Here is a 15,255-nt window from a genome sequence, read left to right on the forward strand (position 1 = left end):
CACCGCTGAACTGGGCCCTTCATCTCTCAGCACCGCTCCGCTGGGCACCGCTGTCTCAAGCACCGCTGAACTGGGCCCTTCATCTCAAGCACCGCTGTACTGGGCCCTTCATCTCAAGCACCGCTGAAATGGGCACCGCCGTCTCAAGAACCGCTGAACTGGGCCCTTCATCTCAAGCACCGCTCCGCTGGGCACCGTCGTCTCAAGCACCGCTGAACTGGGCCCTTCATCTCAAGCACCGCTCCGCTGGGCACCGCCGTCTCAAGCACCGCTGAACTGGGCCCTTCATCTCAAGAACCGCTGAACTGGGCACCGCCGTCTCAAGAACCGCTGAACTGGGCCCTTCATCTCAAGCACCGCTGAACTGGGCCCTTCATCTCAAGCACCGCTGAACTGGGCACCGCCGTCTCAAGAACCGCTGAACTGGGCCCTTCATCTCAAGCACCACTCCGCTGGGCACCGCCGTCTCAAGAACCACTGAACTGGGCCCTTCATCTCAAGCACCGCTGAACTGGGCCCTTCATCTCAAGCACCGCTGAACTGGGCCCTTCATCTCAAGCACCGCTCCGCTGGGCACCGCCGTCTCAAGCACCGCTGAACTGGGCCCTTCATCTCAAGCACCGCTGAACTGGGCACCGCCGTCTCAAGAACCGCTGAACTGGGCCCTTCATCTCAAGCACCGCTCCGCTGGGCACTGCCGTCTCAAGAACCACTGAACTGGGCCCTTCATCTCAGGCACTGCTGAACTGGGCCCTTCATCTCAAGCACCGCTGAACTGGGCACCGCCGTCTCAAGAACCGCTGAACTGGGCCCTTCATCTCAAGCACCGCTCTGCTGGGCACCGCCGTCTCAAGAACCGGTGAACTGGGCCCTTCATCTCAAGCACCGCTCCACTGGGCACCGCCGTCTCAAGCACCGCTGAACTGGGCACCGCCGTCTCAAGAACCGCTGAACTGGGCCTTTCATCTTAAGCACCGCTCCGCTGGGCACCGTCGTCTCAAGAACCGCTGAACTGGGCCCTTCATCTCAAGCACCGCTGAACTGGGCCCTTCATCTCAAGCACCGCTGAACTGGGCACCGCCGTCTCAAGAACCGCTGAACTGGGCCCTTCATCTCAAGCACCGCTCCACTGGGCACCGCCGTCTCAAGCACCGCTGAACTGGGCCCTTCATCTCAAGCACCGCTGAACTGGGTCCTTCATCTCAAGCACCGCTGAACTGGGCACCGCCGTCTCAAGAACCGCTGAACTGGGCCCTTCATCTCAAGCACCGCTCCGCTGGGCACCGCCGTCTCAAGCACTGCTGAACTGGGCCCTTCATCTCAAGCACCGCTCCGCTGGGCACCGCCGTCTCAAGCACCGCTGAACTGGGCCCTTCATCTCAAGCACCGCTCCGCTGGTCACTGCCGTCTCAAGCACCGCTGAACTGGGCCCTTCATCTCAAGCACCGCTGAACTGGGCCCTTCATCTCAAGCACCGCTGAACTGGGCACCGCCGTCTCAAGAACCGCTGAACTGGGCCCTTCATCTCAAGCACCGCTCCGCTGGGCACCGCCGTCTCAAGAACCGCTGAACTGGGCCCTTCATCTCAAGCACCGCTCCGCTGGCACCGCCGTCTCAAGAACCGCTGAACTGGGCCCTTCATCTCAAGCACCGCTGAACTGGGCCCTTCATCTCAAGCACCGCTGAACTGGGCACCGCCGTCTCAAGAACCGCTGAACTGGGCCCTTCATCTCAAGCACCGCTCCGCTGGGCACCGCCGTCTCAAGAACCACTGAACTGGGCCCTTCATCTCAAGCACCGCTGAACTGGGCCCTTCATCTCAAGCACCGCTGAACTGGGCCCTTCATCTCATGCACCGCTGAACTGGGCACCGCCGTCTCAAGAACCGCTGAACTGGGCCCTTCATCTCAAGCACCGCTCCGCTGGGCACTGCCGTCTCAAGAACCGCTGAACTGGGCCCTTCTTCTCAAGCACCGTTGAACTGGGCACTTCATCTCAAGCACCGCTGAACTGGGCACCGCTGTCTCAAGAACCGCTTAACTGGGCCCTTCATCTCAAGCACCGCTCCGCTGGGCACCGGAGTCTCAAGAAACGCTGAACTGGGCCCTTCATCTCAAGCACCGCTCCACTGGGCACCGCCGTCTCAAGAACCGCTGAACTGGGCCCTTCATCTCAAGCACCGCTCCGCTGGGCACCACCGTCTCAAGAACCACTGAACTGGGCCCTTCATCTCAAGCACCGCTGAACTGGGCCCTTCATCTCAAGCACCGCTGAACTGGGCACCGCCGTCTCAAGAACCGCTGAACTGGGCCCTTCATCTCAAGCACCGCTCCGCTGGGCACCGCCGTCTCAAGAACCGCTGAACTGGGCCCTTCATCTCAAGCACCGCTGAACCGGGCCCTTCATCTCAAGCACCGCTGAACTGGGCACCGCTGTCTCAAGAACCGCTGAACTGGGCCCTTCATCTCAAGCACCGCTGAACTGGGCCCTTCATCTCAAGCACCGCTGAACTGGGCACCGCCGTCTCAAGAACCGCTGAACTGGGCCCTTCATCTCAAGCACCGCTCCGCTGGGCACCGCCGTCTCAAGAACCGCTGAACTGGGCCCTTCATCTCAAGCACCGCTGAACCGGGCCCTTCATCTCAAGCACCGCTGAACTGGGCACCGCTGTCTCAAGAACCGCTGAACTGGGCCCTTCATCTCAAGCACCGCTCCGCTGGGCACCGGAGTCTCAAGAAACGCTGAACTGGGCCCTTCATCTCAAGCACCGCTGAACTGGGCACCGCTGTCTCAAGAACCGCTTAACTGGGCTCTTCATCTCAAGCACCGCTCCGCTGGGCACCGGAGTCTCAAGAAACGCTGAACTGGGCCCTTCATCTCAAGCACCGCTCCACTGGGCACCGCCGTCTCAAGCACCGCTTTTCTGGGCCCTTCATCTCAAGCACCGATCCGCTGGGCACCGCCGTCTCAAGCACCGCTGAACTGGGCCCTTCATCTCAAGAACCACTGAACTGGGCCCTTCATCTCAAGAACCGCTGAACTGGGCACCGCCGTCTCAAGAACCGCTGAACTGGGCCCTTCATCTCAAGCACCGCTCCGCTGGGCACCGCCGTCTCAAGCACCGCTGGACTGGGCCCTTCATGTCAAGAACCGCTGAACTGGGCACCGCCGTCTCAAGAACCGCTGAACTGGGCCCTTCATCTCAAGCACCGCTCCGCTGGGCACCGCCGTCTCAAGCACCGCTGAACTGGGCCCTTCATCTCAAGAACCGCTCCGCTGGGCACCGCCGTCTCAAGAACCGCTGAACTGGGCCCTTCATCTCAAGCACCGCTGAACTGGGCACCGCTGTCTCAAGAACCGCTGAACTGGGCCCTTCATCACAAGCACCGCTCCGCTGGGCACCGCCGTCTCAAGAAACGCTGAACTGGGCCGTTCATCTCAAGCACCGCTCCGCTGGGCACCGCCGTCTCAAGCACCGCTGAACTGGGCCCTTCATCTCTCAGCACCGCTCCGCTGGGCACCGCCGTCTCAAGCACCGCTGAACTGGGCACCGCCGTCTCAAGAACCGCTGAACTAGGCCCTTCATCTCAAGCACCGCTCCACTGGGCACCGCCGTCTCAAGCACCGCTGAACTGGGCCCTTCATCTCAAGCACCGCTGAACTGGGCCCTTCATCTCAAGCACCGCTGAACTGGGCACCGCCGTCTCAAGAACCGCTGAACTGGGCCCTTCATCTCAAGCACCGCTCCGCTGGGCACCGCCGTCTCAAGCACTGCTGAACTAGGCCCTTCATCTCAAGCACCGCTCCGCTGGGCACCGCCGTCTCAAGCACTGTTGAACTGGGCCCTTCATCTCAAGCACCGCTCCGCTGGTCACTGCCGTCTCAAGCACCGCTGAACTGGGCCCTTCATCTCAAGCACCGCTGAACTGGGCCCTTCATCTCAAGCACCGCTGAACTGGGCACCGCCGTCTCAAGAACCGCTGAACTGGGCCCTTCATCTCAAGCACCGCTCCGCTGGGCACCGCCGTCTCAAGAACCGCTGAACTGGGCCCTTCATCTCAAGCACCGCTCCGCTGGGCACCGCCGTCTCAAGAACCGCTGAACTGGGCCCTTCATCTCAAGCACCGCTGAACTGGGCCCTTCATCTCAAGCACCGCTGAACTGGGCACCGCCGTCTCAAGAACCGCTGAACTGGGCCCTTCATCTCAAGCACCGCTCCGCTGGGCACCGCCGTCTCAAGAAATACTGAACTGGGCCCTTCATCTCAAGCACCGCTGAACTGGGCCCTTCATCTCAAGCACCGCTGAACTGGGCCCTTCATCTCATGCACCGCTGAACTGGGCACCGCCGTCTCAAGAACCGCTGAACTGGGCCCTTCATCTCAAGCACGCTCCGCTGGGCACCGCCGTCTCAAGAACCGCTGAACTGGGCCCTTCTTCTCAAGCACCGTTGAACTGGGCCCTTCATCTCAAGCACCGCTGAACTGGGCACCGCTGTCTCAAGAACCGCTTAACTGGGCCCTTCATCTCAAGCACCGCTCCGCTGGGCACCGCCGTCTCAAGCACCGCTGAACTGGGCCCTTCATCTCAAGCACCGCTCCGCTGGGCACCGCCGTCTCAAGCACCGCTGAACTGGGCCCTTCATCTCAAGCACCGCTGTACTGGGCCCTTCATCTCAAGCACCGCTGAACTGGGCACCGCCGTCTCAAGAACCGCTGAACTGGGCCCTTCATCTCAAGCACCGCTCCGCTGGGCACCACCGTCTCAAGAACCACTGAACTGGGCCCTTCATCTCAAGCACCGCTGAACTGGGCCCTTCATCTCAAGCACCGCTGAACTGGGCACCGCCGTCTCAAGAACCGCTGAACTGGGCACTTCATCTCAAGCACCGCTCCGCTGGGCACCGTCGTCTCAAACACCACTGAACTGGGCCCTTCATCTCAAGCACCGCTGAACTGGGCCCTTCATCTCAAGCACCGCTGAACTGGGCACCGCCGTCTCAAGAACCGCTGAACTGGGCCCTTCATCTCAAGCACCGCTCCGCTGGGCACCATCGTCTCAAGAACCGCTGAACTGGGCCCTTCATCTCAAGCACCGCTCCGCTGGGCACCGCCGTCTCAAACACCGCTGAACTGGGCCCTTCATCTCAAGCACCGCTGAACTGGGCCCTTCATCTCAAGCACCGCTGAACTGGGCACCGCCGTCTCAAGAACCGCTGAACTGGGCCCTTCATCTCAAGCACCGCTCCGCTGGGCACCACCGTCTCAAGAACCGCTGAACTGGGCCCTTCATCTCAAGCACCGCTCCGCTGGGCACCGCCGTCTCAAACACCGCTGAACTGGGCCCTTCATCTCAAGCACCGCTGAACTGGGCACTTCATCTCAAGCACCGCTCTGCTGGGCACCGCCGTCTCAAGAACCGGTGAACTGGGCCCTTCATCTCAAGCACCGCTCCACTGGGCACCGCCGTCTCAAGCACCGCTGAACTGGGCACCGCCGTCTCAAGAACCGCTGAACTGGGCCTTTCATCTTAAGCACCGCTCCGCTGGTCACTGCCGTCTCAAGCACCGCTGAACTGGGCCCTTCATCTCAAGCACCGCTGAACTGGGCCCTTCATCTCAAGCACCGCTGAACTGGGCACCGCCGTCTCAAGAACCTCTGAACTGGGCCCTTCATCTCAAGCACCGCTCCGCTGGGCACCGCCGTCTCAAGAACCGCTGAACTGGGCCCTTCATCTCAAGCACCGCTCCGCTGGGCACCGCCGTCTCAAGAACCGGTGAACTGGGCCCTTCATCTCAACCACCGCTGAACTGGGCCCTTCATCTCAAGCACCGCTGAACTGGGCACCGCCGTCTCAAGAACCGCTGAACTGGGCCCTTCATCTCAAGCACCGCTCCGCTGGGCACCGCCGTCTCAAGAACCACTGAACTGGGCCCTTCATCTCAAGCACCGCTGAACTGGGCCCTTCATCTCAAGCACAGCTGAACTGGGCCCTTCATCTCATGCACCGCTGAACTGGGCACCGGCGTCTCAAGAACCGCTGAACTGGGCCCTTCATCTCAAGCACCGCTCCGCTGGGCACCGCCGTCTCAAGAACCGCTGAACTGGGCCCTTCTTCTCAAGCACGGTTGAACTGGGCCCTTCATCTCAAGCACCGCTGAACTGGGCACCGCTGTCTCAAGAACCGCTTAACTGGGCCCTTCATCTCAAGCACCGCTCCGCTGGGCTCCGGAGTCTCAAGAAAAGCTGAACTGGGCCCTTCATCTCAAGCACCGCTCCACTGGGCACCGCCGTCTCAAGCACCGCTGAACTGGGCCCTTCATCTCAAGCACCGCTCCGCTGGGCACCGCCGTCTCAAGCACCGCTGAACTGGGCCCTTCATCTCAAGCACCGCTGTACTGGGCCCTTCATCTCAAGCACCGCTGAACTGGGCACCGCCGTCTCAAGAACCGCTGAACTGGGCCCTTCATCTCAAGCACCGCTCCGCTGGGCACCGCCGTCTCAAGAACCACTGAACTGGGCCCTTCATCTCATGCACCGCTGAACTGGGCCCTTCATCTCAAGCACAGCTGAACTGGGCCCTTCATCTCAAGCACCGCTGAACTGGGCACCGCCGTCTCAAGAACCGCTGAACTGGGCCCTTCATCTCAAGCACCGCTCCGCTGGGCACCGCCGTCTCAAGAACCGCTGAACGGGGCCCTTCATCTCAAGCACCGCTGAACTGGGCCCTTCATCTCAAGCACCGCTGAACTGAGCACCGCTGTCTCAAGAACCGCTGAACTGGGCCATTCATCTCAAGCACCGCTCCGCTGGGCACCGGAGTCTCAAGAAACGCTGAACTGGGCCCTTCATCTCAAGCACCGCTGAACTGGGCACCGCTGTCTCAAGAACCGCTTAACTGGGCCCTTCATCTCAAGGACCGCTCCGCTGGGCACCGGAGTCTCAAGAAACGCTGAACTGGGCCCTTCATCTCAAGCACCGCTCCACTGGGCACCGCCGTCTCAAGCACCGCTTTTCTGGGCCCTTCATCTCAAGCACCGATCCGCTGGGCACCGCCGTCTCAAGCACCGCTGAGCTGGGCCCTTCATCTCAAGAACCGCTGAACTGGGCCCTTCATCTCAAGAACCGCTGAACTGGGCACCGCCGTCTCAAGAACCGCTGAACTGGGCCCTTCATCTCAAGCACCGCTCCGCTGGGCACTGCCGTCTCAAGCACCGCTGGACTGGGCCCTTCATGTCAAGAACCGCTGAACTGGGCACCGCCGTCTAAAGAACCGCTGAACTGGGCCCTTCATCTGAAGCACCGCTCCGCTGGGCACCGCCGTCTCAAGCACCGCTGAACTGGGCCCTTCATCTCAAGAACCGCTCGGCTGGGCACCGCCGTCTCAAGAACCGCTGAACTGGGCCCTTCATCTCAAGCACCGCTGAACTGGGCCCTTCATCTCAAGCACCGCTGAACTGGGCACCGCTGTCTCAAGACCCGCTGAACTGGGCCCTTCATCTCAAGCACCGCTCCGCTGGGCACCGGAGTCTCAAGAAACGCTGAACTGGGCCCTTCATCTCAAGCACCGCTCCGCTGGGCACCGCCGTCTCAAGCACCGCTGAACTGGGCCCTTCATCTCAAGCACCGCTCCGCTGGGCACCGCCATCTCAAGCACCGCTGAACTGGGCCCTTCATCATAAGCACCGCTGTACTGGGCCCTTCATCTCAAGCACCGCTGAACTGGGCACCGCCGTCTCAAGAACCGCTGAACTGGGTCTTTCATCTCAAGCACCGCTCCGCTGGGCACCGCCGTCTCAAGCACCGCTGAACTGGGCCCTTCATCTCAAGCACCGCTAAGCTGGGCACCGCCGTCTCAAGCACCGCTGAACTGGGCCCTTCATCTCAAGAACCGCTGAACTGGGCACCGCCGTCTCAAGAACCGCTGAACTGGGCCCTTCATCTCAAGCACCGCTCCGCTGGGCACCGCCGTCTCAAGCACCGCTGAACTGGGCCCTTCATCTCAAGAACCGCTGAACTGGGCACCGCCGTCTCAAGAACCGCTGAACTGGGCCCTTCATCTCAAGCACCGCTGAACTGGGCACCGCCGTCTCAAGAACTGGGCCCTTTATCTCAAGCACCGCTCCGCTGGGCACCGCCGTCTCAAGCACCGCTGAACTGGGCCCTTCAGCTCAAGCATGGCTGAACTGGGCCCTTCATCTCAAGCACCGCTGGACTGGGCACCACCGTCTCAAGAACCGCTGAACTGGGCCCTTCATCTCAAGCACCGCTCCGCTGGGCACCGCCGTCTCAAGCACCGCTGAACTGGGCCCTTCATCTCAAGCACCGCTGAACTGGGCCCTTCATCTCAAGCACCGCTGAACTGGGCACCACCGTCTCAAGAACCGCTGAACTGGGCCCTTCATCTCAAGAACCGCTCCACTGGGCACCGCCATCTCAAGCACCGCTGAACTGGGCCCTCGATCTCAAGCACCGCTCCGCTGGGCACCGCCGTCTCAAGAACCGCTGAACTGGGCCCTTCATCTCAAGCACGGCTGAACTGGGCCCTTCAGCTCAAGCACCGCTGAGCAGAGCACCGCCGACTCAAGAACCGTTGAACTGGGCCCTTCATCTCAAGCACCGCTCCGCTGGGCACCGCCGTCTCAAGAACCGCTGAACTGGGCACCGCCATCTCAAGCACCGCTGAACTGGGCCCTTCATCTCAAGCACCGCTCCGCTGGGCACCGCCGTCTCAAGAACCGCTGAACTGGGCCCTTCATCTCAAGCACCGCTGAACTGGGCCCTTCAGCTCAAGCACCGCTGAGCTGGGCACCGCCGACTCAAGAACCGTTGAACTGGGCCCTTCATCTCAAGCACCGCTCCGCTGGGCACCGCCGTCTCAAGAACCGCTGAACTGGGCCCTTCATCTCAAGCACCGCTGAACTGGGCCCTTCATCTCAAGCACCGCTCCGCTGGGCACTGCCATCTCAAGCACCGCTGAACTGGGCCGTTCATCTCAAGCATCGCTGAACTGGGCCCTTCATCTCAAGCACCGCTGAACTGGGCACCGCCGTCTCAAGAACCGCTGAACTGGGCCCTTCATCTCAAGCACCGCTCCGCTGGGCACCACCGTCTCAAGAACCACTGAACTGGGCCCTTCATCTCAAGCACCGCTCCGCTGGGCACCGCCGTCTCAAGAACCGCTGAACTGGGCCCTTCATCTCAAGCACCGCTCCGCTGCGCACCGCCGTCTCAAGAACCGCTGAACTGGGCCCTTCATCTGAAGCACCGCTGAACTGGGCCCTTCATCTCAAGCACCGCTGAACTGGGCACCGCCGTCTCAAGAACCGCTGAACTGGGCCCTTCATCTCAAGCACCGCTCCGCTGGGAACCACCGTCTCAAGAACCGCTGAACTGGGCCCTTCATCTCAAGCACCGCTCCGCTGGGCACCACCGTCTCAAACACCGCTGAACTGGGCCCTTCATCTCAAGCACCGCTGAACTGGGCCCTTCATCTCAAGCACCTCTGAACTGGGCACCGCCGTCTCAAGAACCGCTGAACTGGGCCCTTCATCTCAAGCACCGCTCCGCTGGGCACCACCGTCTCAAGAACCGCTGAACTGGGCCCTTCATCTCAAGCACTGCTCCGCTGGGCACCGCCGTCTCAAGCACCGCTGAACTGTGCCCTTCATCTCAAGCACCGCTGAACTGGGCCCTTCATCTCAAGCACCGCTGAACTGGGCACCGCCGTCTCAAGAACCGCTGAACTGGGCCCTTCATCTCAAGCACCGCTCCGCTGGGCACCACCGTCTCAAGCACCGCTGAACTGGGCCCTTCATCTCAAGCACCGCTGAACTGGGCACCACCGTCTCAAGAACCACTGAAATGGGCCCTTCACCTCAAGAACCGCTCCACTGGGCACCGCCATCTCAAGCACCGCTGAACTGGGCCCTTCATCTCAAGCACCGCTCCGCTGGGCACCGCCGTCTCAAGAACCGCTGAACTGGGCCCTTCATCTCAAGCACCGCTGAACTGGGCCCTTCAGCTCAAGCACCGCTGAGCTGGGCACCGCCGACTCAAGAACCGTTGAACTGGGCCCTTCATCTCAAGCACCGCTCCGCTGGGCACCGCCGTCTCAAGAACCGCTGAACTTGGCCCTTCATCTCAAGCACCGCTGAACTGGGCCCTTCATCTCAAGCACCGCTCCGCTGGGCACCGCCATCTCAAGCACCGCTGAACTGGGCCGTTCATCTCAAGCATCGCTGAACTGGGCCCTTCATCTCAAGCACCGCTGAACTGGGCACCGCCATCTCAAGAACCGCTGAACTGGGCCCTTCATTTCAAGCACCGCTGAACTGTGCACCGCCGTCTCAAGAACCGCTGAACTGGGCCCTTCATCTCAAGCACCGCTCCGCTGGCCACCGCCGTCTCAAGAACCGCTGAACTGGGCCCTTCATCTCAAGCACCGCTCCGCTGGGCACCGCCGTCTCAAGAACCGCTGAACTAGGCCCTTCATCTCAAGCACCGCTGAACTGGGCCCTTCATCTCAAGCACCGCTGAACTGGGCACCGCAGTCTCAAGAACCGCTGAACTGGGCCCTTCATCTCAAGCACCGCTCCGCTGGGCACCACCGTCTCAAGAACCGCTGAACTGGGCCCTTCATCTCAAGCACCGCTCCGCTGGGCACCGCCGTCTCAAACACCGCTGAACTGGGCCCTTCATCTCAAGCACCGCTGAACTGGGCCCTTCATCTCAAGCACCGCTGAACTGGTCACCGCCGTCTCAAGAACCGCTGAACTGGGCCCTTCATCTCAAGCACCGCTCCGCTGGGCACAACCGTCTCAAGAACCGCTGAACTGGGCCCTTCATCTCAAGCACCGCTCCGCTGGGCACCGCCGTCTCAAGCACCGCTGAACTGGGCCCTTCATCTCAAGCACCGCTGAACTGGGCACCGCCGTCTCAAGAACCGCTGAACTGGGCCCTTCATCTCAAGCACCGCTCCGCTGGGCACCGCCGTCTCAAGAACCGCTGAACTGAGCCCTTCATCTCAAGCACTGCTGAAGTGTGCCCTTCATCTCAAGCACCGCTGAACTGGGCACCGCCGTCTCAAGAACCGCTGAACTGGGCCCTTCATCTCAAGCACCGCTCTGCTGGGCACCGCCGTCTCAAGCACCGCTGAACTGGGCACCGCCGTCTCAAGAACCGCTGAACTGGGCCTTTCATCTTAAGCACCGCTCCGCTGGGCACCGTCGTCTCAAGAACCGCTGAACTGGGCCCTTCATCTCAAGCACCGCTGAACTGGGCCCTTCATCTCAAGCACCGCTGAACTGGGCACCGCCGTCTCAAGAACCGCTGAACTGGGCCCTTCATCTCAAGCACCGCTCCGCTGGGCACCGCCGTCTCAAGCACTGCTGAACTGGGCCCTTCATCTCAAGCACCGCTCCGCTGGGCACCGCCGTCTCAAGCACCGCTGACCTGGGCCCTTCATCTCAAGCACCGCTCCGCTGGTCACTGCCGTCTCAAGCACCACTGAACTGGGCCCTTCATCTCAAGCACAGCTGAACTGGGCCGTTCATCTCAAGCACCACTGAACTAGGCACCGCCGTCTCAAGAACCGCTGAACTGGGCCCTTCATCTCAAGCACCGCTCCACTGGGCACCGCCGTCTCAAGAACCGCTGAACTGGGCCCTTCATCTCAAGCACCGCTCCGCTGGGCACCGCCGTCTCAAGAACCGCTGAACTGGGCCTTTCATCTCAAGCACCGCTGAACTGGGCCCTTCATCTCAAGCACCGCTGAACTGGGCACCGCCGTCTCAAGAACCGCTGAACTGGGCCCTTCATCTCAAGCACCGCTCCGCTGGGCACCGCCGTCTCAAGAACCACTGAACTGGGCCCTTCATCTCAAGCACCGCTGAACTGGGCCCTTCATCTCAAGCATCGCTGAACTGGGCCCTTCATCTCATGCACCGCTGAACTGGGCACCGCCGTCTCAAGAACCGCTGAACTGGGCCCTTCATCTCAAGCACCGCTCCGCTGGGCACCGCCGTCTCAAGAACCCCTGAACTGGGCCCTTCTTCTCAAGCACCGTTGAACTGGGCCCTTCATCTCAAGCACCGCTGAACTGGGCACCGCTGTCTCAAGAACCGCTTAACTGGGCCCTTCATCTCAAGCACCGCTCCGCTGGGCACCGGAGTCTCAAGAAACGCTGAACTGGGCCCTTCATCTCAAGCACCGCTCCACTGGGCACCGCCGTCTCAAGCACCGCTGAACTGGGCCCTTCATCTCAAGCACCGCTCCGCTGGGCACCGCCGTCTCAAGCACCGCTGAACTGGGCCCTTCATCTCAAGCACCGCTGTACTGGGCCCTTCATCTCCAGCACCGCTGAACTGGGCACCGCCGTCTCAAGAACCGCTGAACTGGGCCCTTCATCTCAAGCACCGTTCCGCTGGGCACCGCCGTCTCAAGAACCACTGAACTGGGCCCTTCATCTCATGCACCGCTGAACTGGGCACCGCTGTCTCAAGAACCGCTTAACTGGGCCCTTCATCTCAAGCACCGCTCCGCTGGGCACCGGAGTCTCAAGAAACGCTGAACTGGGCCCTTCATCTCAAGCACCGCTCCGCTGGGCACCGCCGTCTCAAGCACCGCTGAACTGGGCCCTTCATCTCAAGCACCGATCCGCTGGGCACCGCCGTCTAAAGCACCGCTGAACTGGGCCCTTCATCTCAAGAACCGCTGAACTGGGCCCTTCATCTCAGGAACCACTGAACTGGGCCCTTCATCTCATGCACCGCTGAACTGGGCACCGCTGTCTCAAGAACCGCTTAACTGGGCCCTTCATCTCAAGCACCGCTCCGCTGGGCACCGGAGTCTCAAGAAACGCTGAACTGGGCCCTTCATCTCAAGCACCGCTCCGCTGGGCACCGCCGTCTCAAGCACCGCTGAACTGGGCCCTTCATCTCAAGCACCGCTCCACTGGGCACCGCCGTCTCAAGTACCGCTGAACTGGGCCCTTCATCTCAAGAACCGCTCCGCTGGGCACCGCCGTCTCAAGAACCGCTGAACTGGGCCCTTCATCTCAAGCGCCGCTGAACTGGGCCCTTCATCTCAAGCACCGCTGAACTGGGCACCGCTGTCTCAAGAACCGCTGAACTGGGCCCTTCATCTCAAGCACCGCTCCGCTGGGCACCGGAGTCTCAAGAAACGCTGAACTGGGCCCTTCATCTCAAGCACCGCTCCGCTGGGCACCGCCGTCTCAAGAACCGCTGAACTGGGCCCTTCATCTCAAGCACCGCTGAACTGGGCCCTTCATCTCAAGCACCGCTCCGCTGGGCACTGCCATCTCAAGCACCGCTGAACTGGGCCGTTCATCTCAAGCATCGCTGAACTGGGCCCTTCATCTCAAGCACCGCTGAACTGGGCACCGCCGTCTCAAGAACCGCTGAACTGGGCCCTTCATCTCAAGCACCGCTCCGCTGGGCACCACCGTCTCAAGAACCACTGAACTGGGCCCTTCATCTCAAGCACCGCTCCGCTGGTCACCGCCGTCTCAAGAACCGCTGAACTGGGCCCTCCATCTCAAGCACCGCTCCGCTGCGCACCGCCGTCTCAAGAACCGCTGAACTGGGCCCTTCATCTCAAGCACCGCTGAACTGGGCCCTTCATCTCAAGCACCGCTGAACTGGGCACCGCCGTCTCAAGAACCGCTGAACTGGGCCCTTCATCTCAAGCACCGCTCCGCTGGGAACCACCGTCTCAAGAACCGCTGAACTGGGCCCTTCATCTCAAGCACCGCTCCGCTGGGCACCGCCGTCTCAAACACCGCTGAACTGGGCCCTTCATCTCAAGCACCGCTGAACTGGGCCCTTCATCTCAAGCACCTCTGAACTGGGCACCGCCGTCTCAAGAACCGCTGAACTGGGCCCTTCATCTCAAGCACCGCTCCGCTGGGCACCACCGTCTCAAGAACCGCTGAACTGGGCCCTTCATCTCAAGCACCGCTCCGCTGGGCACCGCCGTCTCAAGCACCGCTGAACTGTGCCCTTCATCTCAAGCACCGCTGAACTGGGCCCTTCATCTCAAGCACCGCTGAACTGGGCACCGCCGTCTCAAGAACCGCTGAACTGGGCCCTTCATCTCAAGCACCGCTCCGCTGGGCACCACCGTCTCAAGCACCGCTGAACTGGGCCCTTCATCTCAAGCACCGCTGAACTGGGCACCACCGTCTCAAGAACCACTGAAATGGGCCCTTCACCTCAAGAACCGCTCCACTGGGCACCGCCATCTCAAGCACCGCTGAACTGGGCCCTTCATCTCAAGCACCGCTCCGCTGGGCACCGCCGTCTCAAGAACCGCTGAACTGGGCCCTTCATCTCAAGCACCGCTGAACTGGGCCCTTCAGCTCAAGCACCGCTGAGCTGGGCACCGCCGACTCAAGAACCGTTGAACTGGGCCCTTCATCTCAAGCACCGCTCCGCTGGGCACCGCCGTCTCAAGAACCGCTGAACTTGGCACTTCATCTCAAGCACCGCTGAACTGGGCCCTTCATCTCAAGCACCGCTCCGCTGGGCACCGCCATCTCAAGCACCGCTGAACTGGGCCGTTCATCTCAAGCATCGCTGAACTGGGCCCTTCATCTCAAGCACCGCTGAACTGGGCACCGCCATCTCAAGAACTGCTGAACTGGGCCCTTCATTTCAAGCACCGCTGAACTGTGCACCGCCGTCTCAAGAACCACTGAACTGGGCCCTTCATCTCAAGCACCGCTCCGCTGGCCACCGCCGTCTCAAACACCGCTGAACTGGGCCCTTCATCTCAAGCACCGCTGAACTGGGCCCTTCATCTCAAGCACCTCTGAACTGGGCACCGCCGTCTCAAGAACCGCTGAACTGGGCCCTTCATCTCAAGCACCGCTCCGCTGGGCACCACCGTCTCAAGAACCGCTGAACTGGGCCCTTCATCTCAAGCACCGCTCCGCTGGGCACCGCCGTCTCAAGCACCGCTGAACTGTGCCCTTCATCTCAAGCACCGCTGAACTGGGCCCTTCATCTCAAGCACCGCTGAACTGGGCACCGCCGTCTCAAGAACCGCTGAACTGGGCCCTTCATCTCAAGCACCGCTCCGCTGGGCACCACCGTCTCAAGCACCGCTGAACTGGGCCCTTCATCTCAAGCACCGCTGAACTGGGCACCACCGTCTCAAGAACCACTGAAATGGGCCCTTCACCTCAAGAACCGCTCCACTGGGCACCGCCATCTCAAGCACCGCTGAACTGGGCC

Source organism: Pleurodeles waltl, chromosome 10, assembly GCF_031143425.1.
Source record: "Pleurodeles waltl isolate 20211129_DDA chromosome 10, aPleWal1.hap1.20221129, whole genome shotgun sequence".
NCBI classification, from domain to species: Eukaryota; Metazoa; Chordata; class Amphibia; order Caudata; family Salamandridae; genus Pleurodeles; species Pleurodeles waltl.